A 15,998-nucleotide genomic window follows, 5' to 3' on the forward strand; every position below is an offset into this window, starting at 1 on the left:
GAGCTTGATCCAGTAAGTAAAATTACTCTATGGAGCTGAGCAAGCACTCACTGAGTAACCCTCCTCTACTGAACCACAGAAAGCAGGTGTTATAACTGTGTTAATCACAAAATAAAGCATCAGAAATTATTTAAAATACTCCTGTCATATAGTATTTTGTGTCCTTTGGACACTCTGGCCTGTGGACCACCTCCATTTGACCAGCACCACCTCCTTAGGGCCATGTTTTGTATTGGACCAGAAAATTGCTGCAGCATGAGAGAGATGAAAGAGAAAGTAAATGAGATGTTAAAGCTAGATCAGACTCACAAATCTCCTTCTGCCACTGACAAAAGTACATGTTGCCCAGAAGCAAGTCATAAGGAAGGGTATTATCTTCTGTTGGAACTGGTGCCAAATTTCTGTAACATGAAATCATGGTCTTTGTGATGTGTAAAAACCAGATCATTTCAGACTTTGTGAGAGTATCACTCTGCAGAAAACAACCTAAAGAGAAGCTTGTACTCATTCAAATTCCATAGGTCTTAAAATTTGGCACTTTAAGCACCTGCTTGAGTATATATCTTTTATTTGAAAGCTTGACAAAGCAGCTGTTAACAACTGCAGTATGTGAAAATGCCTGTAAGAAAAGTTTCACAATCTCTGTTAACTTCTGAAACTCTTCAAAAAAAGCATAATTTTCAGCCTTCCCCAATTTCTTTAAAAATGCATTTATATTCCAGGTATTCTATATGCAAGAAAAGTATTTTGAAAGTTTATCCTTTATGGACTTTTTCCTTTTTTTTCTAAAAACATTCTTCCAATACATACAACCCACAGAAATGAGTAAATTCACAGTTTCTGAGCTAACTGCTCAGAACCCAGGTTAGTTGCCACTTGGGTTTTGATGCTGTATATTCACTGCTCATTAGAGTAGAGCTCTCTAAGTGTTGGTTTACAGTCCCTTGAAACATTTGTCTAAGGCTCATGAAAACACAAGACTAAGCTTCACCTTGTGTTTGACAAAATTAAGCTTATCCTTTTATTATTAATCTGATTATCTCTACTAATGGCTTCAGAAGCTACTGCACAAATATCTTAAAATAACTCCATGTAGCACATTTTAATCCTAGTTTAACACATCCTTTTTAGCAAGAAATCCTATTAATGATCCTGATAACTTTGTGATGTACAGAAATGGGTGTTGTCTTCAGCCCAATCCTTCTCCTTTTCCACTTATAACCTAAACCAGAATAAAGAACCTGGACAAACCTCTCATGCAGTAATCCTCTGACACACCAAACACTTCAGTGAAACATTTTATCCCACAACATTAGTTTTATATTTGCTGTATTAACCTCTCATAGCTTTTTTGAGCATTGATGCCATATTTGCACCCCAAATGCCAGGGCATTACAGGGGAACCATAGTTAAAACTATTTCTTCAGCTCTGTAAACCATAAAATCTTTAGGGCAGGCAGCTATATAAATCTTTGCACGTTTATTTTACAGGGTGATAACTTTAAATACATCTTTGGGATACCTTGCCTAATTTTGATCTAACTTTTAATTTTCAGTCAGGTCTTATTAGAACTGAATTTCTGTATACTAGCATATTATTTAAATTCTATCCCATATAGAAATTATAATTTCCCATGAATTTAAAAATAGACAACTTTTCATGAAATTTGAAGGCAAGTTTCAAGATCCCATTGACTTTTCTCATTGAGTTCCTCGTTTGCCACATAAATTACCTAGAAATGAAAACATAGTAACTGCTTAGAAATAGCAAAAGTGTTGGCAAGTCAACCTCTTCTTAGATACAAACAAGAAATCCCGACCAAAATAAAACTCTCTCAGTTGCAGTTCTGAAGGACAAGTGGTTTTGTTGTTTTTCACAGCATATTTTTCCCCTGCCTCCCTCCCACAAAACAAGATCATTAATTTCAAGTCAGCAGCTGACACTGGTTTGTCTGACCTGGGATGTTACTGCCCACATCCCTTCCTGTTCAGTAAACCCCAGACTACAAAAGATCTCTTGCTTTTCCTTTCTTTCTAGACACTAACCAAGCAGTCAGGCCAGGATGTTATTTCTGGTACAAACCTGCATTCTTACTTACAAATCTACCTCTGAATTTTGGTACAAAGTTGGTGGCCCTATAAGGAAGAGAATCCAGAACACAGAAGCAGTAATGAAAGCTACACAGAACTTGAACCTACATGACTTTGCACACTCAAATTACAGTATTTAAGCAGTCATTTCTCACAGCATTAAAATAAAAAAACCCAAACCAACCAAACAAAAAACCCACTACAGTGAGGATGGGTCTTTAATTTAAAAGAAGTGTGAAAAGGGACATAAAAGACATTTAGGAAATGTCTGTTCTCCTGATCAAGATTAAGGCTACAAATTGAAAAATTTAGTCTTGCTCCTCTGAAATGCTTAAACACCAACCAAGTGCTAAAGAGAGACCTTACAGCACTCTGATTCCACCATCTCTCTGACTTATATCTAAGTCTGATGTAAGGAGAGACATTCAGACTGTAGGGTCTGGGATCATTCTGGGCTAACTGTGTAAAGAGAGGACAATAAGCAAGAAAAAGAACGTAAGAGCAACTCTAATTAATAATTTTCCAGAGGGATTGACTACGTAGTGCATTGCCACCATGAACCAATCCCATCTATCATCTGGTCACTCTGCAGCTTTCCATACAGGTGAGGGATTGCAGCTTTTCACTTCCAGTTTATTTAAGGCTGTGTTCCCATGGATCCAAGCCTGACAGTGATTTCCCAGCAGCAGCCTGTGTGATGTGGGGAGCTGCTCCAGCCTCAAGACTGTAAAATGATTTTTTGTCACATGATATTTTAGAAACTTCTCACGGAAAAATGTGTGAGAGCTCTTTAAAATGCAAGATCCACCAAGGGGGAAACAGCAGTTAGCTCTGCAAAGGAAAAAAAAATGTCACATGGCTGAACACATTCTCTCATTATTCCCAGAAGCTAAAGAAGTAGCAAGAGGCAGAAAAGTGACAATAATTGTATTGCCTAGAAACTGACAGCATACATAAATCTACTGCATTAAGCCTTTATTCATTGATTTAGTTTCCAAAGCTCATTTCAACATTAGCCTAGAAGTAACACTGTGCAAGACACTGCAGCTCAGTTTAAGGTAAAATTGGGCAAATTTTTCTTCCACATACTGTGATAATTAAAGTTTTGTATGGTTGCTCTCTCTATCCTGTGGCAACCTGAATTGCCATGATTTTTGACTGCAATTTTCTTTCTTAGTAGCCTGTCAGTAATACATAAAACAGAAAGCAGGTGTGCTTAAAGGAAGAGTAATTCAGCCTTTGTTGAGATTGTTAAATGTACAGCACAAGACTGCAGGGATGGCAAGGCACCTATTCAGTCCTGAACCTCTGTTTATGTCAAATCACAAGAGCACAGTGCAAGCAATCTGTTAGCAGCAGGAATCATTTACTGAACTAATTTTGCCTTAACTCTGAAAAAACCTGAATCAGAGGTATCACTAAGAGGGGAAAATAAAGATTGGTGCTAGCACAGAACTGGCAGACAGGCACATCCACATTCCTGGATTTATCTCAGAAGGCAGCAAAATTTGAAACTAACTTCTCTTTATTTAGGTAACAGATCCAACTTGCACTATTACTGCTCCTTCAGAGACTTTCTGCTCTTGGGTCCCTGGACTGAGCTGAGGATCAGAGTAGCCCAAGTGGCAGCCAAAGGAAAAAACAAATTTATAACTTTCCACAAGTAAAATATGTCATTTTTGACCTGACAAAATGAATTTATAACAACTTTTTTCTCCTATGAATTTTGGGTATATAGCTTCCTTGCATTGATATTAACAGGTTTACATGTTGCTCACTAAATGGGAGTTCAGTGTTATTTGGCCTTACAGTCAAGCTGAATAAAAAAAAACCAAAATAAATTTTAAAAGGAGCAGTTTTAGTATCAGCTACTTTTGTAATAGTACAGTGTAACACAGAATAACATTTACTGGAGGGGGTTATGTAAAAATGTAAAAATCAGACCTTGGAAATCACAAAGAATTCTGTCCAGAATCTTTCAGAATCTGCATTATCCATGGTTCCAGCCCTCCTGTATCTACTCATCCTGCTCAGGAAGACAACTTGCTTTCTTTTGCTTCCAGGGCAGTACATACATTACAGACTCACCAGCCCTAAAAAGCAGATTTGAGCTTTTTCAAGGGACAGATCAGATATAAATCTCACAGCAAATCTCAAGTCCTGAGGCAGAGGTGCAAGTAAAAAGACACAAGGGACACATCAAGACAGCAGCCAAGCAGGGGGATATTGCTGATGCCATTTCCAGGTCAATCCATCCCTTCTGCAGCCTGCTCCCAAGCTGTCCCCTGTAAGAGGGCCAGCAGGCAGAGGATGTGCTGGGTATATAATGTCCTAATGGCCTGGACCAGAGACAAAGCAGTTTGAAAGCAATGCCTCCTAAAACCTACTGTCTAACCAGCCCAAGTACTGCAGCACAGGCTCTGTCACTCCCTCCTGGCTTGGGTGGAATAAAACACATGGAGTTCTTCTGCCAGGATTGCTGCATCTACACAAAAAGCTTTGGTCTGTATGCATTAAGGGTGTAAGTGTTCTGCTGCTCAAACCTTCCTGGGTGGCTCAGGGTAACTCCAGTTAAAGGGACAAAGGACCAAGGACCACATGCAGGATAGAAAGGAGTTTATAGCAAGGACATGGTCATCGAGTCCCCTGCAAGTTCCCATTTCAAGTACTTCATATCCCTGATTTAAGAAATCACACAAAATTTGACAATCTTGGATAAAGAGCAAGCAAAACTCTGTGTTTGGGATGGTCTTCACCTAAAATTAGTGTTTGCATTGCTTACACAGCAGCCTTGCTACAGGGAGCATGTGTAATTGTTCCTCGAGAAATATACCATAAATACAGCTTATATTTGGCCATCATTTGAGAATGAGCATCAAAGACTGTCTGCCTTTGACTCCACAACAGGAGCTGTGATCTGTGATCACAACTGTGATCATTTTTCTCTTCCCTGCACCCATCATTTGTACTAAACAAAAACAATTATTTCTAGAGAGACATGTTTTTTTCCTTTTGCCAGGAAGGAAGGAAAAGAAACAGCCAACAAATGATCAATCTGAGAAATAATAGAGCAAACCAGCTTTGGTGTTCCCTACTCTGTTTGAATTTTTTGCTATTTTTATATTAAATTCTCTGAGGAGCTAGTATGACCAACATAACTAACTATCCAAATATAGTAAATCTCATCTTATGCTTCAAGATCCTACTGGGAAGAAAAAGAGATTACACCATTTAATAACAAGGAAGAAGAAGTCACAAAAGCACAGTCTCTCTATTAATCTCTCCTCTATTAAACAGTTTAAAAAAAATCTTACTCTGGAACCAATGAAACTCACTTTTATAGAGTTCTACTGCTTCAATGTTTTCTAATATGCTAGAAATTAAGTACTTGGTTGTGTATTGCTTCCACCATGCCCACAGGCTGCGAGGAATAAAAATCTTAATTTGTTTTACTTTTGTTAAAATGTTATTCTGATTAAATATTTTCCATAAATTATCTGCAGCCATACATGGAAGAATTTTTAAATTAAGTTTATTTTGGGTTGTATCTGTCAAATGTACCAGCAAAGCCAGCTAAAACTCATGTTTTCCAATCCCATGAAATACAGTAATTCCACACAGTCTTTATCAACTTGCACCTCTTGCTCTTTGAGCACAAAAATACTGTTAATTTCTAAATGAAAAGTAATAAGAATCAGGATTAGATGTAGAAGCAGGACCCCTGGTGCCCCTCACATAGTCTGTGACCATGTAATAGACAGGCAGAGCCTTGTTCAGATTCCAAACAAACTCCTTCTATTGTTGGCTGAATAGTGCCTATCGAGCTTGGCTGAAATCCCTGCCTTCCTATTCCAATGTTTGGTTTTTTTTTAATTTAGTGTAAAACAGTGTTCTCCATACATAAGTTTCCATGTATCTACTACAAGAAATGCAAAAAAACCCCATTCCTTTCGTAAGCAAATTGAAGGAACATTCATAAGCCTAGGGGTGTAATGTGGGTAAATCTTTTTTGTCTGGGGAGTTTCTACAAGAGGTTTTGTACAAGAAAAAAATATTTCTACCTTCTACAAGAGGTTTTCTAGTAAGAGGGTTTAATGGAGTAAAAAGCAACCTCTCCAGTATCCACTTGTACCCATTCTTTCCTCCTTTCTTCTTCTGCTGAGTTTCTCTGTCCTTTGCGCAGTCAAAAGGGAAACACAAGTGGGTGAGAAGTGATTTTGGAATCAATGAAATAAAAGTGAAAAGTGAAAATCAATGAAAAACCCTATCTCAGGAAGCTCTGCAGGAGTGATCTGCAATCTTTGCCAGATTTTGTCTAACACCAAACAGTAAAGAGAAGCAAGCAAATTCAGGGAATGTGAGGAACCTGCTGCTAAGCTTCCTGCCAGGTGCGTAATGTCAGTGATGATCATAATAGTGGAAAAGGTACATGTAAACATTGTTAAGAGTATAAAAGAAAAAAGAATGCACAAAGTTGGAAAGCAGAATGACAGATCTTGAAGACACCAGAGATTCTATAGCATTTTGCTGCAGGATGAATATAAGTAAATTAATACCTTTATCTATTGGCAATAACTTTCTTGGTTCAACACGGCCAAGTGTCGGGTCCTGCACTTTGGACACAACAACCTCATGCAGCGCTGCAGGCTGGGGACAGAGTGGCTGGAGTGCAGCCAGGCAGAAAGGGACCTGGCAGTCTGGATTGCCAGGAAGCTGAACATGAGCCAGCAGTGTGCCCAGGTGGCCAAGAAGGCCAATGGCATCCTGGCCTGTATCCGGAACAGCATCGCCAGCAGGTCCAGGGAGGGGATTCTGCCCCTGTGCTCAGCCCTGGTGAGGCCACACCTCGAGTACTGTGTCCAGTTCTGGGCCCCTCAGCTCAGGAAGGATATTGAGGTCCTGGAGCAGGTCCAAAGGAGGGCAACCAGGCTGGTGAAGGGACTCGAGCACAGACCCTATGAGGAGAGGCTGAGGGAGCTGAGGGTGTTCAGCCTGAAGAAGAGGTGGCTCAGGGGAGACCTCATCACTCTCTACAACTCCCTGAAAGGAGGTTGTAGCCGGGTGGGCATTGGTCTCTTTTCCCAGGCAACTTTCAACAAGACAAGAGGGCAGGGTCTTAAGTTGTGCCAGGGGAGGTTTAGGTTGGACATTAGAAAGAATTTCTTTATGGAGAGAGTGATCAGACATTGGAATGGGCTGCCCAGGGAAGTAGTGGATTCTCCGTGTCTGGAGATATTTAAAAAGAGATTGGATGTGGCATGGGCTGGGAACTGCAGCGGGAGTGGATTGAGGGTTGGACTTGATGATCTCTGAGGTCCCTTCCAACCCAGCCAATTCTATGATTCTATGATCAAGCTGCCTGTAATTTGGCACAATATTTTTGTTATGCAAAAAAAATGTCTATCCAGTACCTTTGTCCTTGTGTTTTAGCAGATTGTCAATGCACATTATCTTAATATTTCAGGCAATCTTTGGATTCTCAACACTCAGATAAAACATGCTTTTAATATTTAGACTGGAAAAGTAGTTGGATCCTATGTCAAGATATTAATAACCATCACAGTCTTCTGTGTCATGAAGAGGGGAAGCTGCATCCTACAATGATTAATGATTACTTTTTTGAAATAAAGAGAAGCATTTCATAATTTTTTTCCTCAACTATTTCTGAAGCAGTAAATAGTTTCATCACTTCTTGGTAAAACAGAATGGGAATTTTTCCATCTATGTTTCTTACATAAAAACCCAAATTCATTTTAGTCATACTCACATTCCCCATTAACTATTTGAGGTTTTTAATGCATTTTCCCTATTTCCTCCTCTTTTTAAAAGGAAGAAAGAGATATGCAACAGCTTTCCTCAGATTTTTTTTAATACACTTACACACAAAAACTTTAAGTAGAAATAAAGGAAGAGCACAGGGTTTTCACTACCTAAAGAACAGTTTTTGAAAGCTGTTAGATCCCATTTAATGGAATTTGCATAAAATAATTTCTATTTTCTCTAATTTCACAAAATGCACTTCTAACCTATTTACTTTTTAAGTTAGCTTGAATCTCCTCATTACAGAATTAACTACAAGAAAAAAATACAGAAATTTCTTTACATCAGTGCAAAAATAAACCAGGCCGCCTAGAATTTTGCCTTAAATTCCACCTTTCAGGCATTGCAAAGTATTAAATTACTTTATTACTTTTTTTTTTTTTTTTAAGGAGCTTTAGAAAAAACATCTTACTTTAAAAATCTGAAAAGGCAACTTGTTTTGGCAGATCAAGTTAACTACTGGACATAATTGAAATTTAAAAGAAAAAAGGCATAGCCAAAACATCCACTGCCACTTCATCCTGCATTTGAAATAACCAGACAAGCCCTCAAAATAAAGCTTAAAACTTTTTGCACCCATTTGCATGCATTGAAATCTTTCAGTATTCCCAGGGCTCTGTTATTATGTTGAAGTTATTTAGAGAATGGCTGTTTATATGAATACTGGTGCTTTTATTTTTTAACCAATTGCAGAACCACCCTGGCTAAAGGACAAAGTCCTTTTCAAAGTCTTCTGTCTCATTTTTGGACTTGGAAGACACCCTTGAAGAAAGCATCTTGCTTTGGTTCTAACTTAATCAGAGAACCTCCAGTCATGAATTATTGCTTTGAAATGCAGTGTATTCCTCCTAGGTTATATAAACTAAGTTTATTCAACCTAACATTCAACCCAACACCTCTGATGCTGTTTTGCTTGCCTCCCCACGTACTTTTACTGCCACGTGCTATATAAATTATTATATATTATAATTATTATATATATTATATAATTGTTATTTTGTTATATGTTACATATATAGTTTATTATTGCCTTTTCTTAAACTGATAAATACATGCCAACAGGGTGATACTGGGTGGATCTGGTCATCAACAGATGAGAGCCATGGTTTCCTTACTGCAGCAAATTGGAACATAAACAGAATCAAAGCTCATTTGAGACTGATCGAAACCAAGCCCGATATGAACATCTGTCCATCACCACTCCCATCAACCAGTACCAGAAGAGCTTGGTCTGGAGCAAGGTAGGGAGTCCCTGTTGCATGGAATGAGAAGAGGTCAGAGGTAGCTGCGCATTAAACTGGGGAGCTATGGGGGTGCCTCCTGCACTCACTCCTCTAATCCATTGCATCTCAGACCCCCTCATCTGCCTTCACACTCCTGCTTCTTCTATTCACCTGCAGAGACACTGAGCAAGGTTTTCAGATCATTAAGGAAACACCAAGGCCGTGTAGAGCTCTGCTTTTGTCACTTCAGCAATTTTATTTCTGTCCATGTGCTTTAGGGATCTGAGTTTGCAGGGGAATAAAGGCTCAGTGGGCTGTGCTGGGGAGCAATTTTAGCCTGGGAGAACAGGCTATAATTTACATTTATCTGTGACAAGCCTGCCTGTGACAGGGGCAAGGAAATGTTGCTGCCTGTCTCTCAGGCTCCGGGTAATGATGGTTAAAGAATTGCTAACAAAGTAACACAAACAGCTCCCAGCCTTAAGGACTTGGATGCAGAGAACTTGCACGCTTCACTATCTCAACATCCAAAGGGAAACTCTTCTCCTCATGACTTCCATAACACCTGCAACTCCAGCAGCAGCAATTTTCCAGGAGAAATGCAAGACCTGCTAAATAATGGATTTACTACTGCTGTTGTTCCTAAGTTTTTTGCTTTGTTTTGTTGTTTGCTTGTGAGGGAGTTTTGTTGTTTTGGGTTTTTTTTGACCCTATCCCCTGCCCTCAGAAAACCATCCAGTTCAACCAGTAACCCAGAGGACAAAGAGATGCTCCCCAAACAGCAAACAGCTTCCTCCCCAGGCACAGCAGACCAAATGCTGCCAGCCCAACATCCTGCAGCAAATAACACAGAAACATAACCCAGTCAAACCAGTCAGCTCGGCTGATGAGTCTACACTCCCCAGTGCTCTACAAGTCCTTCCATGGAGATTTTCAATCATGTGCTCCCACCTCTCAGGTATCTGCCTGCACACCAATACCATGAGGCTACTCCTCACCATTCCTGGGAAATGCAGCAGTTTTCTTTGAAAAGAAAACCCCAGTGGTTATTTCACAGCAGACACGATGCTACCTTTCAGTTTCCCACCCCTCAGAGGGCAGAGCCAGAAACAAATTCCCATGCTGATGATTCCCCCCCTCTACACAGCTCTGCCCAACTCTCCACCAGGCAAGAATGGAATCACCAGAAGGAAACAATTGCAGGGGACAGGATTGAAAAGGCACCCCTCAAACCCGCTCTTCATAGGGTTCATGTTGATTTGCTTGGGAACAGTCAGCAAGAAGTACCTCAACTAGACTGAAAAAACTCAGATTAAAAATAAAAAAAAAAAATATCCAGTTTTTCAAGGGCCAGGGTTGGTTCATAGGCTGTGACACCCTCCTTAGCCCAGAGCCAATCTCTGCCTACTTGAGCTGACAGTCTATGTGCAGTGGAGATGCTGTGCTCCCCTTTGTGTGTCATTTATTTGGAACCAGTGATACGTAGCTGCAGTTTTCTATCCTCCAGATGATTGGGGGGGTTGGGTGGGAGGGAAGAAAAAAGAAATGAAAGAAAAAAAGAAAAAAACTAAAATTTAAAAAGAGCAGCAGTCCCAACAAAGAGTCCACAATTGTAGTTACAGGTGGGAGAGTAGGAATTCCCCATTTTCAAGTTGCAATCTGAATAAAAACTTCAGAGCTGTCAATTTGTTTTGCTTTTTTTTTCCTCCCCCACTGCATATGTGTCTAATGTTCTAAATATTAATGGAAATACTGGCTTTTTAATCCTTACTTCAGCCAGTTACAAATCATGTGGCTGACAGCTAAATGGCCAATCTGAGGATCCTGTCTGACGTTGCTGTGGCTTTGGTGAGCCTCAGGATCTAGGTCACTGTTAGAGCACAGACTCTCATATCCTTTGCTCCCATGATGCATTTAGATGATGGTGCATTAATATGACATTCTTTCAAAACAAAGTCAAGAGATGTAAAATCTGTTCCCCACATAAAATGATTTTTTAATCTGTAATTTCCATGACTCTTGACATCTGCCATCAAATGAATATTTCTTCCTGATTCATCCTCAAAGGAAAGGCAGACTGTGGCCATCTCCACTGCCAGCATTCATCTCATCATCTTTAAAAAGACTTATTCCTTCTATCCAGAGGTGCAAAAGAGACTCCTGAAGAGCAGACCATTGTGGGCTTTTTGCATAAGAAACCCACTGGAATGAAGCAAGCTCCTAGGATTATCAATCCTTGCCCATCATGTCACACATGGTCACACCATGGTACCAATTTAACAAGCTCCATCTTGAAGACAGAGCAGTGTTTTGTCCTTCTCTAATCCCACTGACAAGGTTGTTAAAAAACCTCCTAGATCTAGTCACCTGGGCCTTATTCTAACTTCTAGGTGGATGTTATGTCAGTTTAGTAGCCAGATATGAAATTGAAAAAAAAACTAAGCACCTCTTACACTGGAACCCAAGTCCATTTGTCTTGGCATCCTGTTCCCAACAGTGGGCAGTAGAGGCTGTTTTGGGAAAAAATTTAAGAATCAAATACTAGAAAAGCAACTTGAAACACTCATTGCCAACTATAAGTAAAATGAAAATTAATTGAATAAATGTATTTTCTTTGGTCCTAGTTCTGTCTGACCAAACTAAAGCACTACAAGGTACTTTAGGGAAGAAGATGCATTCATTATTTTATCTTTTTCTTTTCTAAGTAGAGTAAATAACTCAGGCTGAACCATGGCCTATGATGCCTGTACTCTTTCTTTTCTGGGTTAAATTAAAACTTGTCTGTATTCCAGACCAAAATATCTGATGGGACTGGATGGCAGTGGAGGTCACTAAACTATATTCAGGGTTAGGCCCTAAAGGGACTTCAGGGCTTTTGTAGGTAGAAGTAGACCTTTTTTAAAATGCTTAAGTTTGGGATGCCTGAAGTTAGTGCCTCTGGCTAGAAAGACTCTCAGATGTGACACCAACCTTGCCAGAATCTGTTTTGAGACTTGTGACATTAATTTTCTCCATCTTACACTATTTCATTTGACAAGAAAAATCCAATCATCAAAAAAAATTTACCAGCAAAATGTTTTACAACTCTTAATTTTTCCATGAATGGAAGGCAACTTGGCTTTCAAATAATGACTCCAGACATCTACACAGACAGGGCTCTTATTATTTCAAGATTGATTGTGGTGAGTAGCAACAAACTGGACATTTTAGAGTTTCATTTTCATTGCATAGGCCATGAAACATTTCACAAGTACAGGTTATTAGCTAGGAGCAGTGCAGAACGTACTTCTCAGAGCACTAACAACTCAAAATGCCAATTCCATCACCAGTGCAAGCACTGAAGCATTAATGGCTACATTCAGAGACTTTCCACACGTGAAATTTCATACTGGTCATGACAAACATCTTCTGAAAAGTGGGAAGAACTGAAGGAAGGTGGAACTTCATTACACTCCTTAAAATAAAAGAGTCATGGAGAGAAGCAGAGGTACCTGGGCAGCAGAGACCTAACAGGGAGGCTGCTATTAATAAAATAACTGGACTATAACCAAAGGGTGGCAGAAGGCTGGGGTGGAAAATTGTAGAGGTGGATTTGTCTTTCATCTTCAGAATGATTCTAGACCTTATCTTCCATTTTTCCACATTCCCCCCCTCTAGCCAACTCACTTTATAGGTCATGGTATCTCTATCTTGGTTATTACATTCTCTTCCTCACCCACTCATTCCACTAAGTTCTCCTGATTGAGTTCTCCTCTGGTTTTCCCACAGAAATTGGAAATGTTTGAAGTACCAGAAGACACTGTCAGTGAAATGAACCACATTTTTGATTTCTGAAGTGATCTTACAGGTGTTCAACTTCCTCATATGAGCAGAAGAATGTAGAATTCAAACCCATGTTTCCTCTGGGTTCAATGAAACCTCCTTATGGGTTCCAAACAGAATTGCAACTTAGGCTGCCATTGGGCACCTGATAGTATTTTAATATTCCTTTTTTTGTGGTTGGAGAAGCTTCCCATCACAATGATGGACAGTTCTGCGCACATATGAAACAGTGCAATTCATTACACAGGTTTGGGAGGGCAGCATTACACCAAGAGGGGTTGGTTAGCAACAGCAGATAGCCTTGTTTGCTCAGGAAACACAAATCAGGGGTTAAAATATTATCATTTCTGATTGGAGGGGGTACATTTTTCCTAGCACCTGGCTGATAATTTCCACTGTATTGGAGACTCAGATTTTTTTTTTTCATGGCTGCATAAAGAACACAAGGAGTCTTGCTTCCCTTAACCCAGAAAGAAGAGCAAAATACTGTAGTGTAACGAGGCAACCAGGTGCCACTAATTGCCAGGGAGTGAGCATGAGCTTGTGTCAAGCCCACCTGTGCCCAATTAGGGTGGGCCCCCACTGCACATGAGCAGGATTAGGGGGCCAATAAAAGGTGAGTCTTGAAGCACAGGCTCAGCTCAGAGGTCACTCTTGGAGCACTGTATTACCTTCATTGCACCACTAGCGCTCATCGCCCTCAGGGTGAGGCTCTGAGGAGTCACAAACCCGGGGCCTCGGCACTGCAGTACTGCAGCTTAGCCAGCTGCACCACCAGAGCCTCACCCTCAAAGTCAGGCTGTAAAAAAAATAGTTTTAATGCCTATGAACTTGATTTTGCTCCCATGCATTCAGAGCTGTAAAAAGAATGTTTGGGTTGGTTCAATCAAATATTAAAAACTCTTAAAACCATAACTGTAGCAAGACAAACCTCTTTTAGGGTACGGCGCTTCAAGGTCCAACCAGGTGTTCCAGCAGAGACTCACGAACAGTGCTCCAAGCCTATAGCCACAGGGTTGACTAGCCTGGATCGGTGCTGTTGCTCTGAGAGCAACCGATCTCTCTGCCGACTAGCTCAGGAGTGAGCTCCACCTGTGAGTTTGAGCCTCACCTTTTATTGGCCCCCTAATCCTGCTCATGCGCAGTGGGGGCCCACCCTAATTGGGCACAGGTGGGCTTGACACAAGCTCATGCCCGCTCCCTGGCAATTAGTGGCACCTGGTTGCCTCGTTACACTACAAAATACCTTGGTAATATTCATGCATGTCTGAACTAATTCTTAACTCTAAATTCACCTCTCAAGGTTTTCTTCCCGTCTTGGTCACACACCCATGATTTGCATCTTTACCTAGAACATCAATCTTTCTGTATGACATTGATACCCCCACACCAAAGCCTGATAGGGCTCACAAAACCTTAGGTTTGCTGTTACTCAACAAAAAAACAGGGGTATTCCAGGATCATATTTTTACTCAATCACAAACAGCAAAAAAAAACAAAAAAAAAGGACAAAGAATAGTAAATTTAACAATGAGCAAGCAGAACAAAACTAGTTAAGCTCAATCCCCCTTTTGTCCTGCTGAATTTCAAAATTACCCTGCAACTACCACCCTCAGTGAAAGATCATTATAGTAAAAGAAAATAAAAACCAAATATTAAGAATTTTCCTACTCTTGGTGTGTTCAGCTGGATTCAGAGTCTCTGCATGAAATCCACAGAATGCAGCTGTGCACAAAGAAATTGCTCGGTTCCCTTCTGTTCCCTCTTGACTACAGTTCAGGTGAAATTAATGCATTAAATGATGGCATGTAACTCAAATTTGCTACAGCTTTTTCAAAGCCTTAATCCTGAAGGTGCTTACCCAAGTAATTTTGTTACAACAGATGTACATAAACAGCAGATGTACCTCGTATCTCCTTTTGACTAGAAAATACTGATTTAAACCACTTTACAACTGCCAAACCATAAGTTAGAAAAACAGATGTATTTTATCCTCTTAAGTCTAGTGGTTTTGGCAAGTTACTAGACAAAAGAACAAGGTCTAAGGAGGAGATGTTAATTTGAAAATTCAGTCTCAGGAAATGAACAGTGGGCACTTCCAGAGGGACAGTTTCTGTTTTCTTCCCATTTTAAACAGCATTTCAAAAGGGATCAGACCCTCCGGAAAGAATTAAGTATTACATTGTCTGAAAATTCAACTCTTACCCTCTTAGCAATGCTTTTATCCACTTTTGGGGATGCGACTATACAGATTTATTTAACCCTGGTGACCAGGCTCTCCAGAAGCCCTGTTCCATCTATGCCCAGGGAGAAGCTGGATGGTCAGAGCAGGGAAGCTGTCCCTGTCCCTTCAAACACCCTTTCCTACCACCTCATGGCTGAAAGGGCCAACACTACTTTGCCCTTCCTAATAAACACAAAGGAAAAAAAAACCCACAACATTTTGAGTGACTACAGAACTGCATGGCAGATAAAAATACATCACTAACAACCCATCCTTCCCACATCTCCCTATTTATCTCCCACATGGTCTTTATGCTTTTTTTCTCCAGAGTTCAAGATGTTTGCATGCTAACCATGACTTCTGCTCTTTTTCTCTCCCAGCACAAAGAAGACAAAACCCCTCCACAGCAGGAAGATGGTGCAAGCCCACGGTCACACCAGCCTAGGCTTTCAAACCCCATCATGACAGGGAGGTATAAGCTCAACACAAAACTTACCTTTTTTAATTCCCTTTTCCTCACAAGATGGTTCCTTTCTGCCCCATCGCCCCTCATAGGAGGGAGCTGTGTGTCCTGGTGCCTTATGAAGGAATAGGCCAGGAACTGGGCTGGGCTGGGCTGGGCTGGGCTGGGCTGGTCAGAACCGGTTCCGTTCAGCCACCTGTGTGAGGGGTCTGTTGAGCACATTAATCACAGACAGCTGGGGAACCACAGGGCACCTGGAATGAAGCTTTTTGAAGAAAGATGGTGGTAGCAGCTCAGGGACACCCTCAGGAGGAGGAAGGGGGGGAGGGTTTGTCACCTGCCAAAAAGGGGTACG

This window comes from Calypte anna, chromosome 4A, assembly GCF_003957555.1.
Source record: "Calypte anna isolate BGI_N300 chromosome 4A, bCalAnn1_v1.p, whole genome shotgun sequence".
In the NCBI taxonomy this organism is placed as follows: Eukaryota; Metazoa; Chordata; class Aves; order Apodiformes; family Trochilidae; genus Calypte; species Calypte anna.